The sequence below is a fragment of the Leucoraja erinacea genome, chromosome 13 (genome assembly GCF_028641065.1).
Source record: "Leucoraja erinacea ecotype New England chromosome 13, Leri_hhj_1, whole genome shotgun sequence".
Taxonomy (NCBI): Eukaryota; Metazoa; Chordata; class Chondrichthyes; order Rajiformes; family Rajidae; genus Leucoraja; species Leucoraja erinaceus.
Window position 1 is genome coordinate 40,388,189 of NC_073389.1, and position 17,656 is coordinate 40,405,844.

The 17,656-nt window shown below is 43.9% G+C and overlaps 1 protein-coding gene across 3 annotated transcripts in view; it reads left to right on the plus strand.

Annotated features, from left to right (window-relative positions):
• Window positions 1-17,656, plus strand: part of filip1l (filamin A interacting protein 1-like) — a 197,748-nt gene that overhangs the window by 117,771 nt on the left and 62,321 nt on the right. The window lies entirely within an intron of this gene.

The following is a 17,656-nucleotide window of genomic DNA, read 5'->3' on the forward strand; positions in this document are numbered from 1 at the left end:
TCTGGTTGCAGATGCACACCAGACTAAAACTCAGAGACGACAGAGCTGTTATGAAAGACTATGTTCAGCCGCACACTACTCTGACAATCCCTGGATCTAATTTATGAAAAAGCAATGCATTTTTCTGCTCATTGTTAAATTGTTAAGACATTTAAAACATGACTCCTGCAAAAAGACGTTCACATGGTTTTGTGAAAATTGATTGCTTCTAAAAAAAAGGCTAAACTCTTGCCCTGTATTTTTTGTAACTGTATACTAGAAGCACAGCATTGATTGTTCAAATTATTACATTGACGAAGAGGAGGGGGTTGGAAAGGGGGGATAGGAAATATTAAATTTCTAATTCATTTACTAAAAGTATTAATCTACTATCGTCTATTAAATTCTAGTATGTTAAACGCTTATAATCATACCTAGGGATTTGCCCGATTTTGACCGCCTTTATTACTTTATGAATGCTACTGGGCCTCTAAGTTGGGCATGATCTCGGGGGATTTTTTTTTTAAACTTCAAAAGCTGGAATAAGCAATGTAGTGAGTATTAAGGCAATGTGACAGTGCTTGCTTTAAGTAAGAATGCTCACTAGAACAAAACGTGAGCTTTTCTTCTGCACTGTGCAAATATCTGGAGACCCAAAAGTACTTAATTAGACCCCTTCTCCAAATATGAGTTTAAACACCTAATGTTACAGCTGCATCTGCCTCTAATTGGGTTAGCTAAATACAGAAGTTCCATATATAGTTTTCTAAATTTCTTATTTAACATTTTCCATGAAATTGTCTATGCCCAGTGTTGTTTCTAATCTAAAAAAATTCTATTTGGCACTGTCCTTGTGTGCAAACTCCCCACCATTCATCACAACTATGATGGAGGGCTCTCGTTGGTGCATTCTCCATTAATAATTTGTTCTTTTTCCTACTGTAAAAACGTTTAAAAATCTGGGCTCCCCCCCACCACAAGATTTTGGTGAATGTGATCACTCTAACGCTTGCATCTTCCTGAGGAATATCAGGGCTCTCACAACTTTTTTTCCCTGTTGCCAACCGGGCAACCTTGACAGCTTTTTAGGTTGCTAAATGACAGTTTAGGTGGTCATTTAAGATGGTTTGCATGACGCGTGTGATAATGTGCTCGGACGAAGTACGTAGTTACCAGTCGGAATTATGCTCAATGAAGCATTCATATATTACGTTCAAGAAGGAACTGCAGATGCTGGAAAATCGAAGGTAGACAAAAGTGCTGGAGAAACTCAAGAGGTGTACAGCAGCATCTATGGAGCGAAGGAAATAGGCAATGTTTCGGGCCGAAACCCATCAGTCTGATGAAGGGTTTCGGCCCGAAATGTTGCCTATTTCCTTCGCTCCATAGATGCTGCCGCATCCGTTGAGTTTCTCCAGCACTTTTGTCTACATTCACATATTATTTGTTTCAATTGTCACAAACTAAACATATTCACCAATCAAGACATGATATATACCACAATGACATGCAGCAAAATTATAATACAATATCTCCACTCTTTTGACACATTGCAATGAATGCAATTTCTATTAGTTCTTTCCACTTCCAAACAAAAATGTGGTTGAATTATTCAGCGTATGATCAACCTGTGTCAATAAATCCTGGACCATGGTAACATATATACTTAACCATGCACACTACAGATTGATGCAAGCATGTTTTCTGTGAAGGACTGAAAATTACCATGTCATGGCCATAGCATGGGTCGTTATTGCTATTGGCACAGAAACACTCTTGCTTCCCACATAATTTATCCATAACAAAATATACAGGTTGCAAGGAAATTTCTAAAGGCATTTTATGATAATAGCTGTTAAAACCGACTATACCCATCTGACAGGTTAAACATTACACTAACTGACAAGAGATGGCCAAAGGACATAACTGCAGCAAATGTTCTTTTGGTAATATGTTTAAAGGTGTCAAAACGCCACATTACCGGACATTCAGATTAGATGAACATGTTGTGAACAGCAATGAAGATACCCGTTTGTACACACCGTACAAAAATAATTTAAAAAAAATTGTTGATAAACGCTGTTTCCATCATTCCCACTTCAGAATTAACGTTAAAATTTCAACTGACATATCTCCTGACCAAATTTGTGATGTATATGACCGACTGTAGAAGTAAAACCTGGATAAATCCAACGTATAGTTGTGAATGTTGCTCATTAAATAACAACAGTACTGATACTCCATATTAAGAGCATTGATTTGCCGTTAAAATGAATTCTGTAATAACGTGTCAACGGTGGCAGTGACAATCGAATACCGGTTTTGATGTTTCATGTGTTGACAATTTAATTAATCCATTTTTATGGACTAAAACAAATAATAACATTGGGAATTAAAACACATTTGATTGCATTCCGTTATCAAACATAGTCAATGTTCGCTCTGAAGACATTTCCAGCACAATGGGGTCACGGAGAAGAGTGTGTGTGTGAATCAGTGCGGGGTTGATAGATGGCGGGAGAGTGAGGGGGGGGGGTTGAGAAGGCAATCGGTGCGGAATGGATGGATTGAGGCAGGTGAATTAGTATGCGTTTGTTGGGGTAGGTAAAATAGTAAGGGGAGAGCGAAGGGGATGTCAGTGGTGTTGAATGGGGGGATCAGTGAATGGGGGGGATCAGTGCGGGATGGATGGGGGGATCAGTATAGATGATGGGGGTAGACAAATGATGGAGAAATTCAGCGGGTGAGACAGCATCTATGGAGCGAAGGAAATAGGCAACGTTTCGGGTCGAGACCTTTCTTCAGACTGTCCCCCCATTCTTCTTGAATGGGGGGGATCAGTACAGGATGGATGGGGGGGATCAGCACAGGATGAATGGGGGGGGGGGGGGGAGCGCAGGATGAAAGGGGGGGGAATCAGCACAGGATGTGGGGGGGGTTCTGTGCAGTAAAAGGTGAATGAGGGATCAGTATAGGAGGAATGGGAGATCAGTACAGAATGAATGAGGTGATCAGTATAGGGATGAATGAGGGGGGATCAGTACAGGATGAATGGGGATCAGTAAAAGATGAATGGGGAGATCACTACAGGATGGATGGGGGGGATCGGTGCAGGGTAAATGAAGGGTGGGTCAGTACGGGATGAATAGGAGGATCAGTGCAGGATGAATGGGGGGACCAGTGCAGGATGGATGGGGGATCAGTGCAGGATGAATGGGGGGTGCAGTGCAGGATGGATGGGAAGGGGGGGCAGTACAGGATGAATTGGGGGACCAATGTAGGATGGATGGGGGGGGGGGGGGGGTGTGGCAGGAGAATCAATGTGAGGTGGATAGGGTGATCAGCGCAAGATGAATGATGATAGATGGGGGGGGGGGGGGGGGGGGGTAGGTAGATGGGGAGGGAAGCACAGGAGATGTCAGTGAGAGCTGAATAGAGGCCCTGACCTGCCTCAACTACCTCCTCTGGTAACTCGTTCCATATATCTATCTTCCTCTGAGAGAAAAAGTGACCCCTCAGGTTCCTATTAAATCTTACCTCACTCATGTTAAACCCATGTCCTCTAGTTCTTGATTCCCCCTACCCTGGGTAAAAGACTGTGCAGAATGCCATTCAGAACTTCATCACGATTTGCACATTCAAATTCGAATTTCACCGTACCTTAATTGGTACATGTGACAATATACTGACGTTGAAACCTCGACCTTCAAACCTTTTCTCACAAGCATACGGATTGCACTAGTTTTGCAAAAGATCTGCTAGTGGGTTAAACTGCCTGATGAAAATAGCCCCTGATGTAGATGGGTGATGAAGCAAGCAATACATGTGGATGGGAATTTGAGAGATCACAGAGAGTTAAGTGGTTAATGGGACTGCTAGATGTGTCCTGAAGCCAGCATAGACTCGATGTGCCAAATGACTTCCTTCCATCCCATAAGGATACATGAATCAGGAAGTGAGTCATTTACTGTACAATTCAAATTCAGGTTTATTCTAAAAGTCTGTATACATGATGTGGCATGAAGGCACAGCACTTTATCAGTTTATTTATTTATTTATTTTGTGTGTGTGTGTGTGTGTGTGTGTGTGTGTGTGTGTGTGTGTGTGTGTGTGTGTGTGTGTGTGTGTGTGTGTGTGTGTGTGTGTGTGTGTGTGTGTGTGTGTGTGTGTGTGTGTGTGGGTATTTATATCATGGTATATGGACACATTTATCTGTTTTGTAGTAAATGCCTTCTATTTTCTGTGTGCTTAAGCAAAGCAAGAATGTCATTGTCCTATACAGGGACACATGGCAATAAACTCACTTGAACTTGAACTTGAGCTTAGATCTGATCTGTTCATTGTGGGAACGGTCTATCTCTCTCCACGGTGGTCTTAAATGTCCTTTTAATTCATGTAGAGTGTAATTATTTACCGTCATTTTAAGTTGTCTTTCACAGTGAAATCTATTCTTTCAGTCACATTTTGATTATATGTTCTGAAAGATGCTGGGCATTTGTATTAGAAATAAAAGTTTGGGTCTACATGAAAGGTCTTTTGCTGTGCTATGAAACTCATCTATGTTACAATAATATTCCTGCCCGTATAAAACTGAAATCTAAGAGACTATTTCCTTTTTCATTCTTTGTGTGCTTGGAAATGTTGGCAACACGATAAAATATGATATAAATTAGAGCATTTCATTTTTTGTGTCAATGTTTCAGTGATAAGTTATAGTGGAATTAATTTTTCAAGGGAAATAAAATTCAAGACTATGAAAAATAAACATGATAAAAATGAAGTGTCGCCAAAAATGAGGGGATTAATGAGTTTTGCAATTAAGAATTGCAACAGAATGGAAACTTTCACTTATGCAATTTAGATTTCTTGTACAGCCCTCCAAAGAACACACATTTCTTGGGCTAAATGAAATTTCAATGCTGTTAGTAAAAAAACTAACAGCATTGCTCCAAAGAGATTTAAATATTCACTAGACCAAGTGCAGACCCGTTGGGTTTGTTCCCCCAATGTGTGTTTGCGGGGGAGGGGGGGGGGGGGGGAGGGGGGGGGTTGTCACACACACTAACTACCCCCCTTGATATTATAAACTTGCTCCTTTTACCCCATAACCGCCCTATCCACTGACGCATAGCCACCAACTCGCAGAGGAGAGAGGGGGGGGGGGGGGGAGGAGAGAGAGAGAGAGAGAGAGAGAGAGAGAGAGAGAGAGAGAGAGAGAGAGAGAGAGAGAGAGAGAGAGAGAGAGAGAGAGAGAGAGGGGATAGAGAGAGGGGAGAGACAGAGAGAGAGAGCGAAATGAAACCCTGTGTCACGCAGTTCAGAATGTTGTGGAAATGAAGCGTGCGCGTCTCACGCACGAAAGCTTTCGGCAGCTCTATGGAATTCAGGGGTGAAGCCTCCCGCGCCGCGCCGCGCCACACACCCTAACTAACCCCCTCTCTTCACCCCCACACACACACAGCAGGTCCAATCTAAGTTGTCAATGAAGACAGCAAATTTATTTTTAAAATACTGTCTTTGAAATTAAATGTTAATGTTAAGAATTAGTGATGTTAAGTGAGAAATAATTCAATTCAATTAAATGAAAAACAATGGAATCAACAACCGGGCAGGCTGGGGGGGCGGGGCTGGGCGGGGCCAGCAGCCAGGCTCGGCCAGGTGCAAAGGCATTGTGAAGTCAGCAGCCAGGCAACCTTAATATTTTTTTAAATGTCAGTTAGGTTATAAAAGCCGCCCTATCCACTGACGCATAGCCCCCAACTCGCAGGCGCATCTAGAGAGGGGGAGGGTGGGTGGGGGGGGGGAGGGGGGGGGTAGAGAGTGAGGGCCGAGAGAGAATGGGGAGAGACAGAGAGAGAGGCAGAGACAGAAACATAGAAACATAGAAAATAGGTGCAGGAGTAGGCCATTCGGTCCTTTGAGCCTCCACCGCCATTCAATATGATCATGGCTGATCATCCAACTCAGTATCCTGTACCTGCCTTCTCTCCATACCCCCTGATCCCTTTAGCCACAAGGGCCATATCTAACTCCCTCTTAAATATAGCCAATGAACTGGCCTCAACTACCTTCTGTGGCAGAGAATTCCACAGATTCACCACTCTCTGTGTAAAAAAAGATTTTCTAATCTCTGTCCTAAAAGACTTCCCTCTTATCCTTAAACTGTGACCCCTAGTTCTGGACTTCCCCAACATCGGGAATAATCTTCCTGCATCTAGCCTGTCCAACCAACCCCTTAAGAATTTTGTAAGTTTCTATAAGATTCCCCCTCAATCTTCTGAATTCTAGTGTGTACAAGTCGAGTCTATCTAATCTTTCTTCATATGAAAGTCCTGCCATTTGGTCCGCAGGCGAAAAAAAAAAATGACTTCGTGTTGGGGGGGGAGAGTGGTGGAAAGTGCGCCTGCGCATTGAGTGCATCGAAATATGTAAATATTTGGTTTTCGAGGAAATACGTTTCAAAGGCAAAATCACACACACACACACACACACACACACACACACACACACACACACACACACACACACACACACACACACACACACCACACACACACACACACACACACACACACACACACACACACACACACACACACACACACACACACACACACACACACACACACACACACACACACACACACACACACACTCTCTCTTAAAAGTATACAGATAGATAAATGTACCCCAAAATAAAGAGACTGTTTGTCCACTATCAGTTGTCGGAGGCCACAAATGATTATTTGCTCTTTACAATCATAAATTAACTGCATTTCACCAAGATACTCCATGTTCTACATGTCAGGACTATTTTGGGAAATAACATACTTATTGGCTCAATTTCTGCATTTTCAAAAAGATTCTAAAAATATTACAACATTGTAAATCATTCCTAATTATATATGATCAATTCTTGCATACTTTTTTGTTTTGGTTGTCATGCAATCTAGTTTTCCTATTTTCATTATCAACGTGGAAAATTAAAACATTTCTTTGGTGAGACTTCCAAACAGAATTGTGTAGCATCAAATAACAATATCCTAACAAGAGAAGCTGAACATAGGGCATAACTTGGAACCATCAACAAAATCTGCTGTACGTCTGTGCGACACCAGTCTGGCCAGGGTCCACTAAGTGTTTCTCAGTCTGCTTTTGCAAAGATTGGTGGAGAGCACATTAAAGCATATACAAAAACACATCCACTTCAGGTTTGACTCAAGTAAAACAAATCTTTACTTAATACTGTTACTTAAGAATATACCCTGTGTTAGTTATTGAACCAAACTCAAAATATTAGGATCCAAGGACCAGCATTGCCATAGCTGATGAAAAGTAGATTTGACACATATATCTGTGGTTAAAGCATCTTCCGGGTGAATTCATTTAAGATCACCACTATGTAAATTAAATGAGAGTTGTCAAATCCTATTTATACCCAAGGTTGTTTGGGTATCCAACCTCATATGGTTGCAGGAGTGGAATGCAGAGTAACTTTAAAGAGGGAGTGGATATATAAAATAAAATAGTTACAATATTTATGAACAAATCATTGTCAAAGATTAATCTTTCTGAATCGTTTCCTTGCAAGCTGTAAAATTCCTCAGTTCCAATATATATTGATCTACTGAATCACAAAATGATGGTTTACATTTTTTTTAAATGATGAATAGACAAGAGCATGGCCTTTTACAAGATGCGCTGTCGCACCCTGGTCAATAAAGTAAATGCAGAAAATGGCAAATGAGATTAAAAATTGACAAAATCAAGAGCCAAATGATAATGTCTGCAGACATTATTGTGATCCTAAGGTGTTTACAATACGGTTCTGGAGGGCTCAGTAATGAGACCACTTCGTATTCATCGATGTTTTAGACTTAAATATAAGGATGTAATTAAAACATTTCCAGTTGGCACACAACAATTGACTGTGTGTTTGATGGTTTTATACAGAAATAAAACACTGTTCGGTCGGTAACTTGAATAGTTGTGAAGATAATTTAATTGGCAGAAGTGTGAGGTAATACATTTAGGAAAGGGAAACAAGGGAATACACAATGAAAAGGAGAATATGGACAGAAGTATAGACGAACAGAAGGATCTTGGAAAATATAGTGTACAGATTGCTCAATGTAAATAAGGTTGCTTAGAAAGCAAATTGAATACTTCCTAGCTGAAGAAATATTAAAATCGCAGAGGTTTTGTTACAGCTGCATAAAAATATGGCAGGCCATCACTAGAGCCCTGAATTCTGGTCAACACATTGTAGGAAGGAAGTGATTGCATGAGTGAGAGTACATATGAGATTTATGTCGCCTGGAATGGAGAATTTTAATCATGAGGATAGATGGGGATTATTTTCTTGGTAATAAAGGAGGCCAAGGGGAGATTTGATTGAGCCATGTAAACTTATGAAGGGCCAAGAAACATGAATACGAAGAAATATTTCCCTAAAGCGAGTGGTCCGTAATAGGGACAATAGATTTAAGGTGCCTGGTAGAATAATTAGAGGATAGTTCTCTCTCAGAGAGCACTGAGGGTATGAAACTCACACCCTGAGGGAATACTGGAGTCAGAAATGTTCAATGCAGTTCAAAACTACTTGGATGTGCACATTCAGCGTCATTGCTTAAAAAGTAGAATTTGTTTGGATAGCTCCAAAAAAGCAGTCCATTTCTACAACTGCAACAGCTTGCTCATTTATGTTAACAAAACTTCAATGCGGTGCCCAGAATTGAAAAGAAAATGTTTAAAACTCTCTGCGGATCAGGCAGCATCTGAGGAAGGAGAAACAGTTAGCTTTTCCGATCTATGTTAGCACTGAGATAAAGAGGAAAACAAGTTATTTTAAGTTATTGAAATGATGGATGAGAAATCAAGTGTTAAGATAGTCAAGTGTCAGGAGTGTTTGGTAATCGTATGTACTGAAACAGAAAAATCAAATTTTTATTTGCAACAGCTTAACAATTTTGTAAAAAAAATAATAGATATAATAAACAAGCAAAAAAAGTTCAATAGATTAAAAAAAATATATTTGTGCAAAAGAAAACAAAAGCCTTAAGTCAGCAGGTGAGGCAGCATCTATGGAGCGAAGGAAATAGGCAATGTTTCGCGCCAAAACCTTTCTTCAGTCTGAAGAAGGATTTTGGTCCGAAACGTTGCCTATTTCCTTCGCACCACAAATGCGGCCTCACCCGCTGAATTTCTCCAGCACTTGTCTACCTTCGATTTTCCAGCATCTGCAGTTCCTTCTTAAACAAAAGCCTTAAGTCCTTAGTGCAATTAAGACAGTTCGCAGTTCTGAGTTTATTTGATGTTTGTAATGATCAATAGCCTGATGATAGTTGCAAGGAAAATGTTCCTGAACCTGGAGGTCATGATTTTCAGATTCCTGTACGTTCTTCCGATGCCAGGAATGAAATGAGAGCGTGGCCGGGGTAGTGTGGGTCATTGATGACGCTGGCTGCCTTTTTTGAGGCAGCGTTTCCTATAGCTCCGTTTGGTGAACGAAAAAATACCCATGATATAGTCAAGATGGCGGACTGCGGGGGTGATGCGCCGTTGTGTATGGCTGTTCCTCCTGCAGTCCGTCCTTTCACCCTTTTTTATTTTTATTTTTAGTCCTGTTCGTGTAAGGTGTTTCTTGGAGGTCATCTTTTATGTGGTGGGTGGGGGAGGGGAAGGGGGAAACTATTTTAACCCCAGTCCTACCTGGTCGGAGATGCGTTTTTTCTCCGAACCGCATCTTCGTCCTCTCTGTGCGGCCTACCATCGAGCTGGAGCAGCGCTGGAGCGGCGTTTCCTGCCGGGACTGCAGCTTCGACGGCGGTGTAGATGCTGGGACACCAACACCAACACGGAGCGGGCGATGCCTTACCAGGTCGCCTTGCGGTAAGCTCCGGGGCACTGTGACCGTCGACAGCACCGCGGAGCCTGGGATCCGAGATCGTCAGAGTCGGAGGTTCGGCCGGCGCGGCCTGTGAACTTTGGTCGTTGCAGTCTTCGGGGGGGAAGCGGCCGCTTCAGTCCAAGCCGCTGATGGATGTTCACCGACGCTGATGATCCAGCTTCGCGGCAGGAGGGCCTGAGAACACCGGGTTGGCTGAGGAGGCCAGATATAGGCCCCGACCTCGGGTGGACTATGAGGGGAAGAACTGGATATTTTTGGTGCTGTGGGGGGACGTTTCATGTTGATTTCTATAGTGTACTGTTTCTGTGTCTTTTTTCTTTTTCTCTTTTTTCTCTTTTTTTGATTTGTATGGATTTATTGCATTGATCTGTTCAATTAATTTAATCAATCTCTGTAAAGCACTTTGGTTCAAATACTGGTTTTGTTGAAAAGTGCTATATAAATAAACATTATTATTATTATTATTATTATTATGATAGACGGACAGTGTCCACCACTTTTTGCAATCTCCTTCATTCCTGGGCGTTCGAGTTGCTAAACCAAGCAGTGATCCAACCAGTCAATATGTTCTCCACCCTGCACCTGTCGAGGTTCAAGAGAGTATTCACCAACATACCAAATCTCCTAAGTAGAGGTGATGATGGGCTTTCTATATGATGTGCTGGGTCCAGGACAAATAGATAGGATAAAATAAATATATTTGATATTGTAGTAGCCATTTAGCTTAACTCAGTGTATTATGATTATAACCAGTTACCTTTAATTTTATATGCCTGTAATTATGTGGGCGGGATCTATACGTAGTATGGGGCGTGTTCGTGGCTAGGATTCTGGCGCAGACGTCCAGATGTTTTAGTTCGGCGAAGACTATGGGAAGATATAGTTTTCGACCATGAACATGAGCATGATCACGACATGATCACGAGTATGATTGAAACATATATATGCTGGAAGACAATGTCCTTATACAAGAAGAAGTTTTCAGAGTGATTTTACTGTTTCTACTACTAAATAAAGAAACTATTAATCAAGAGACTGTTTCTGGAATACTTATCTTTCGATGGCTTTGAATGTCTCATCGAAAGCTCGTGGAATGCGTAAGATTACCTTCTGACCCATAGTCAGCACATTAGTGACTATTGAGGACTAAATCCTTGAGATGTCACTACAGATATTATGAGGCCAGAGTTGCTATGGGGATAGTTCTTAGCAACCATCCGATCATGGGGTTTATTGGGCATTTGCAAAGAAAGAAAATGAAGAAATTCTATGGAAACAGAGCAATTAGACAGCCAAAGGAACAATGGAGCAAAATAAGTTGCAAGTTTGGAGTCTGTAGACTGGGCAATGTTCAGGGACTGGGCAACAGACCTGAATGAATACGCCACATTCGTTACAGACTTCATAAAGAAATGTGTGGAGGACTGCATCCCAGCAAAAACCTTCCGAGTGTTTCCCAATCAGAAGCCTTGGAGGAACTATGAGATCCGCACTCTTTTGAAGACCAGGTCCTGGGCATTCAGGTCTGGAGATATAGAGGTCCACAAGAAGTCCAGATACGACCTTGGTAAGGCCATCAAAAAGGCCAAAAAGGACTTCTGCTCCAAGCTGGAGGATGAGACAGATGTTTGGCAACTGTGGCGGGGCTTGAATGCCATCACCTCCTACAAAGGAAAATCAGGAGGCAGCTCCAATGTCAACAAAGCATCACTCCCTGACGAGCTCAATGCGTTCTACACACGCTTTGATATGGAGAATACTGACGTGCCTTCCCGAGCCCCCATTCGCCGTGATGGTATTTCGGTCGCAGTCACAGAGGTCGACGTCAGAAAATACTTCAGAAGGGTGAACCCTCGGAAAGTGCCTAGATCTGATGGAATACCCGGTCGTGTACTGAAAACCTGTGCAGACCAACTGGCTGGAGTTTTTACGGACATTTTCAACCTCTCACTTCTGAGGTCTGAGGTTCCCAAAGGGCATCAATAATACCGGTGCCATAAAAGAGCAAGATGACGTGCCTCAATGACTATCAACTAGTGGCACTAACGCCGATGGTGATGAAGTGCTTTGAGAGGCTGATCATGGCGCAAATCAACTCATACCTCGACAAAAACCTGGACCCACTGCAGTTCGCTTACCACCACAACAGATCAACAGTGGATGCACTCTCGCTGGCCCTCCACTCCACTCTGGACCACTTGGACAACAAAAACTCATATGACAGGCTGTTATTCATTGACTACAGCTCGGCATTTAATACAATCATCCCCTCCAAACTGGTTACCAAGCTCTCAGAACTGGGTCTCTGCTCATCCCTCTGCAATTGGATCCTAGACTTCCTCATTCACAGACCACAGTCTGGTCGTATTGGTGGAAATGTGTCAACCTCAATAACAATCAGACCGGGACCACCTCAAGGCTGCGTGCTCAGCCCCCTGCTGTGCTCAATCTATAGTCATGACTGCATAGCCGGTCATAGTGCAAACTCCATCATCAAGTTCGCTGATGACACCACTGTTGTGGGAAGTATCACTGATGGAGACGAGTCAGAGTATAGAAGTGAGATCGACCGACTGACCAAATGGTGCCAGCACAATAACCTGGCTCTTAACACCAACAAAACCAAGGAACTGATTGTGGACTTTGGAAGGGGTAGGATGGGGACCCACAGTCCCGTTTATATCAACAGGTCGATGGTGGAAAGGGTCAAGAGCTTCAAATTCCTGGGCATGCATATTGCCGAAGATCTCTCCTGACCCCAGAACACTGATGCAGTTATAAAGAAAGCACATCAGCGCCTCTCCTTCCTGAGAAGATTACGGAGAGTCGGTATGTCAAGGAGAACTCCCTCGAACTTCTACAGGTGCACAGTAAAGAGCATGCTGACCGGTTGCATCGTGGCTTGGTTTGGCAACTTGTGCGCCCAGGAGCGGAAAAGGCTGCAAAAAGTTGTAAACACTGCCCAGTCCATCGGCTCTGACCTCCCTACCATCGAGGGGATCTATCGCAGGCGCTGCTGCAACTCAACTCATCTCAAACAAAAATCTGAACTTTAATAGCCTATTGCACTTTATGTGCTTATTTATGTGTGTGTATATATATATTTAATAGTATATGGACACACTGATCTGCTCTGTATTTATTTATGCCTACAATATTTTGTTGTGATGAAGCAAAGCAAGAATTTTATTGCTACTTCTCCTTCTTCCCCCCCCCCCCCCCCCCCCCCACCCCCCCCCCCCGCTCTCTAAAGGCCTGTCCCACTGACGCAACCTTTCAGCGACTGTCCTCGACCTTCAAGCTCGAGGGCACTCACCTAATAAACCTCGATCTGGATTGACCGTCAGCGATGAAACACACACACACACACACACACACACACACACACACACCCATCGCAAAGGTGGGGGCCAGCGAAAGCGGGGGAGCGCTATCTGAAATTCACACCCGCGATGAACAGAAAGGTAAAAGATGGCTGCCACAGTTACGATAAGTCCTTTAGAGAGTGCGAAGGGGGTGGGGGGGGTGGATTAGAGGAGGGGGAGAGAAGGGGAGGAGAAGGAGTGGAGACACTTTTAAGAAGTCAGACAACTTATAATAAAGTTTAGCGGGCATTTTACATTACCGGTCGGTTTTCCTTGGTCCTGAAAACTCCAATGAGCCAATTAAAATGCCCGGTCAGAGAAGGAGATTGCCTGCGGCTGCCTGTAACTACATATCAACCCCACTCCACTGCACTACGAGTTCAAAAGAACCATGCCGACCAATTTTTACATGCGGAAAATGTTTCTCGACCAAACTGAGGCCGGGAGTATGAGGGAACTTCCCTCGAGCATGAAGGATAGTTCCAGTGACCTTATAGGACCTCCTTGGACAACGTGTCGATCATGCTGCGAGTTTGAGTCGAGGGCAAACGCTTCTAAACTCGCAGATTTGGTCGCCGCAGTGGGACAGCCCCTTTTACCGTTACTGTGCAGCCGTCTTTTACCTTGCTGTTCATCGCGGGTGTGAATTTCAGACAGCGCTCCCCCGCTTTCCTTGGACTTTTTCCAACGCAGAGCGGGCGTCTTCCTTGCGAACCCTTGCCGGGGGACGCCAAAGAGCCGTGCTCCGATCATTGGCCCGCGGAGTACGACATCCTGAAGCTGCGGTGTGCGGAGCTTCTAACCGCGGGCGCGGCGTGGACTTACCATTCGGAGCCTGGGATCCCTCGCCGGAGAAGAGCTCCGACCACCGGCCTGCGGCCTATAACATCCTGATGCCGCGATCTGCGGAGCTTCTAGCCACGGGCGAGGTGTGGACTTACTATCCGGAGCTTGGGATCCCTCGCTGGAGAAGAGCTCCAACCACCGGCCTGCGGCCTATAACATGCTGAAGTCGCGGACTCCGGAAGGAAAGTGCCCATTCCCGAAAGTCCCGAAAAAGCCGTGGAGTGTGTTCGACCGTTCATGGCCCCGATCAAGGGTGAACAAGGGAGGACTGGCTGAACTTTGTGCCTTCCACCACAATGAAAAATGCTGTGGTGGATGTTTGTGTTCAATCTTATTGTGTATTGTGTGTTCTTTTTAAGTGTATCGCTGCTGGCAAATTCATTTCACTGCACCTTCGGGTGTATGTGACGAATAAAATTGACGTTAACTTTGACTTTGGACAGATGATGATTCAGGTCAGGATCTTTCTTCAGTCTGAGGAAGAGTCCTGTCCTGAAATGCATGTCTGAAGTAGGATCCCAACCAAAACGTCGTCAGTCTAGTTCCTTGCATAGATGTTGCCAGGTGTTTCCCCAGCACTTTGCTTTTTGCTCAAGATTCCAGCAACTGCAGTCTCAAGAGTCTCCCATACCTACATATTTGACAGGGAGGTTACTGCAGTTGAAGGAGAAGTTGCTGAATGTGAGAATCAGATGAATGTGGCTAAACATTACCTTAAGATAAAGGAGCTGTTCCAAACACATTATTTAATTTTGACTAATTAATCCCAGTAACTGGAAAAAACTATGTTAATGCATTTCTCCAAATGAAATTTTGATTTTGTCGAACATCCCACTCTTTCAGCAGTAGTTTATGTGCTAGGTTATATGGGAAGGTATGCATGTGCATGGGTTTTGTTTAGATTTGGAAGGACCAAATGCAGATCCCGCAAGACAACTTTGTGAGGTTTCAGGCACATTTGTCCTGTCAATACAACTAATCGAGACTCTTACAATAGAACTTCTGTTTCTGTCTACATTCATGTGGAGGAAGTAAACTTAATTTCCTGCTGAAAATAAAACCAAGGAGCCTTTTGTCAGGAATTCTGTACAGACCTGAGGGACCACACAACTTTCATGCCATATTAAGCATGACTGCTTAATAGCAAGCTATTGAAGTTTGTTAATTATTCTGATAAAGCTAATTCCAAGGAAGATACATCTTCTATGCAAAATAAAATCATGCAATTTAAAAGTTTTCCAGATTACAACCTACCCTTAATTGTTCTTAATGTCTTTGAGAGGGGGGGCAACCTTCTGTACTGTTGCAGCCTGTGGACTTAAAGTATTCCACAGTGTATTCAGGCAGCAGTTTTGGAATTCTAATTCAACAGCATGATTTGTCAGCTGGTCTATTTTTTTGATGCGGTAATGAATCCAGGAGATGTGTTGAATTGTATGACTATCTACTGCGCATCATGTTCACCACATTTACCTGTTTTAAAAAAAAAATGTAATCTAAGATTATTTAATTGACTGAATAATTGTTTTAATAATGCCTTGGTAGAAATTAATATTGTGCTTCTAAATTGTTCAGGCCTCTAGACAAGCGGTCATACAACTTAACTACAGTGCTACCACTCCCTTAAATACATTTGAAATGTTGAACTAGGATTGATTACATTTTGCTCAGTTTTGCAAACAGTAGAACAGTGGTAGAACAGAACAGTAAAGACTCCTTCGGCCCACAATGTTTGTGCCGAACGTGATGCTGAACTGAGCTGATCTAATCTGCCTGCACATGATACATAACCCTCTATTCCTTGCGCTTCCATGTGCCTATCTAAAAGCCTCTTAAACTCCACTATCGTATCTACTTCCACCACCAGTTCTAGCAATGCGTTCCAGGCCTCCGCCACCATCTGAGTAAAAACTTGCCCTGCACATCTCCATCAAACTTTCGTAATTAACCAACGTGATTAAATGAAACACAAAATAGTTATAGGAACTTGAATCTTCCTAATTAAATTCTAACCAACAGTCACTTTGCAAGATTGGATATTTCCCAGCAGTACATGAAGTGCCACGTTCCACAAAGAATTTGGTCATTTCCATCAATTAATTTTTTTAATAGCGAGCTCCTTTAACATAGTAAAATGATTCCAATGCTTCACTGCAATAACATCAATAAAAAATTGAACAAGCGAAAAAAAAGGACATCAGAATAGGTGATTTAGGATTTCATGAGAAATAGATTTCAAGGAGTGAGTATACAGGTGCACAACCTTTTATCCGACAGCCTTGGGACCAGACACTTTTCGTAATTCAGAATTTGTCGGTCTTCGGAATGGAAATTTTTTAGCGTAGATTTTAATGGCTGGCTCAGTGGTAGAGTGCTCGGCTCATATCCGCAAGGTCACGAGTTTGCGCCTTGATCCCGGCAGTTACTCGGTCGCGAGTTTGAGTCTTCAGTGTAGGTTTTTTTTTGCAGAATAAATGTTTGTATGAAATGCAGTGTAGGAGAGGTGTACTGACTGTGTGGGCAGAACTTTGGAAGTGATTGCCCACCAGTCTAAAAAGCCGCTGTGTCTCCCTGTCCCTGGGATAGCAGGGGGCGATCAAACAGCACAATACCCCCCTCCCCCTCCAACTTCAGAGGAATAAGCTCCCCGATGGGCCGCTACGGCGACAAATGGCAGTTTACCCACAGCCCGAGCTGCGCCTCCTCATCCGCAACCCCAAGACTTACCTTGCACACCATCAGGTTCTGCCTCTACGTGTTCCTCTGGAGTTGGAGCGGGGCTGGGCTGGGCTGGAGTTGCTGCTGGCTGTGGGTCTCTGGGATCTCCGTCCTTGCAGTGGGCCTGGGGGTTCCTGTTGGTCCTGACGTCTCCGGCCACCCCCATGGACAGGAGCTGAGACTGGGAACTGTACTGCCCTTGCCCCCTCCCTCTACAACTGCAAACAACCCCACTCTCCTGCAAGGGCGGTACAGTTCCCGGAGGATAGCAGGTGGCCGGAGATGTCAGGACCAACAGGAACCCGCTCCCCGATGGGCCCCTACGACGCCCCGAGCTGCGCCCCGTCATCCGCAACCCAGGTTCCTAAGTAGTTGGAGCGGGGCTGGGCTGCTGTTGGCTGTGGGTCTCTGGGTTCTCCGTGCTTGCGGTGGGCCTGGTGCTCGACGTCCAATTGGTCCTGACGTCTCCGGTGACTCGCACCGATCTGCTGCCATCGCCGACGTGAAGACAGTACAAAGCCCCCGTGCCGGTGCAATGAGCGGGGAGCTGGAGAGGGGAGGGAAGGGGTCACACACATGGCCGGGAAGCAGAGGGGTGTAGATGGGGGTGGTGACAGATGGGGCCAACAATGAGTGGAGAAAGACAGAAACACCGATGTGCAAAGGAGACCTACAACAGTGCATGATCTCTCTCCCGTGGCAGGTGACTGTCGCTGGGAAACTGAAGGGAGCGACAATCTGCTGCTGCCTCCCTGAGTTAAAGAGTTCCCACGGTAGACTCACGATACATAGGCAGCCTAGCTCGGGGATTCTTGAATCCCCCGAATAAATAATAAAG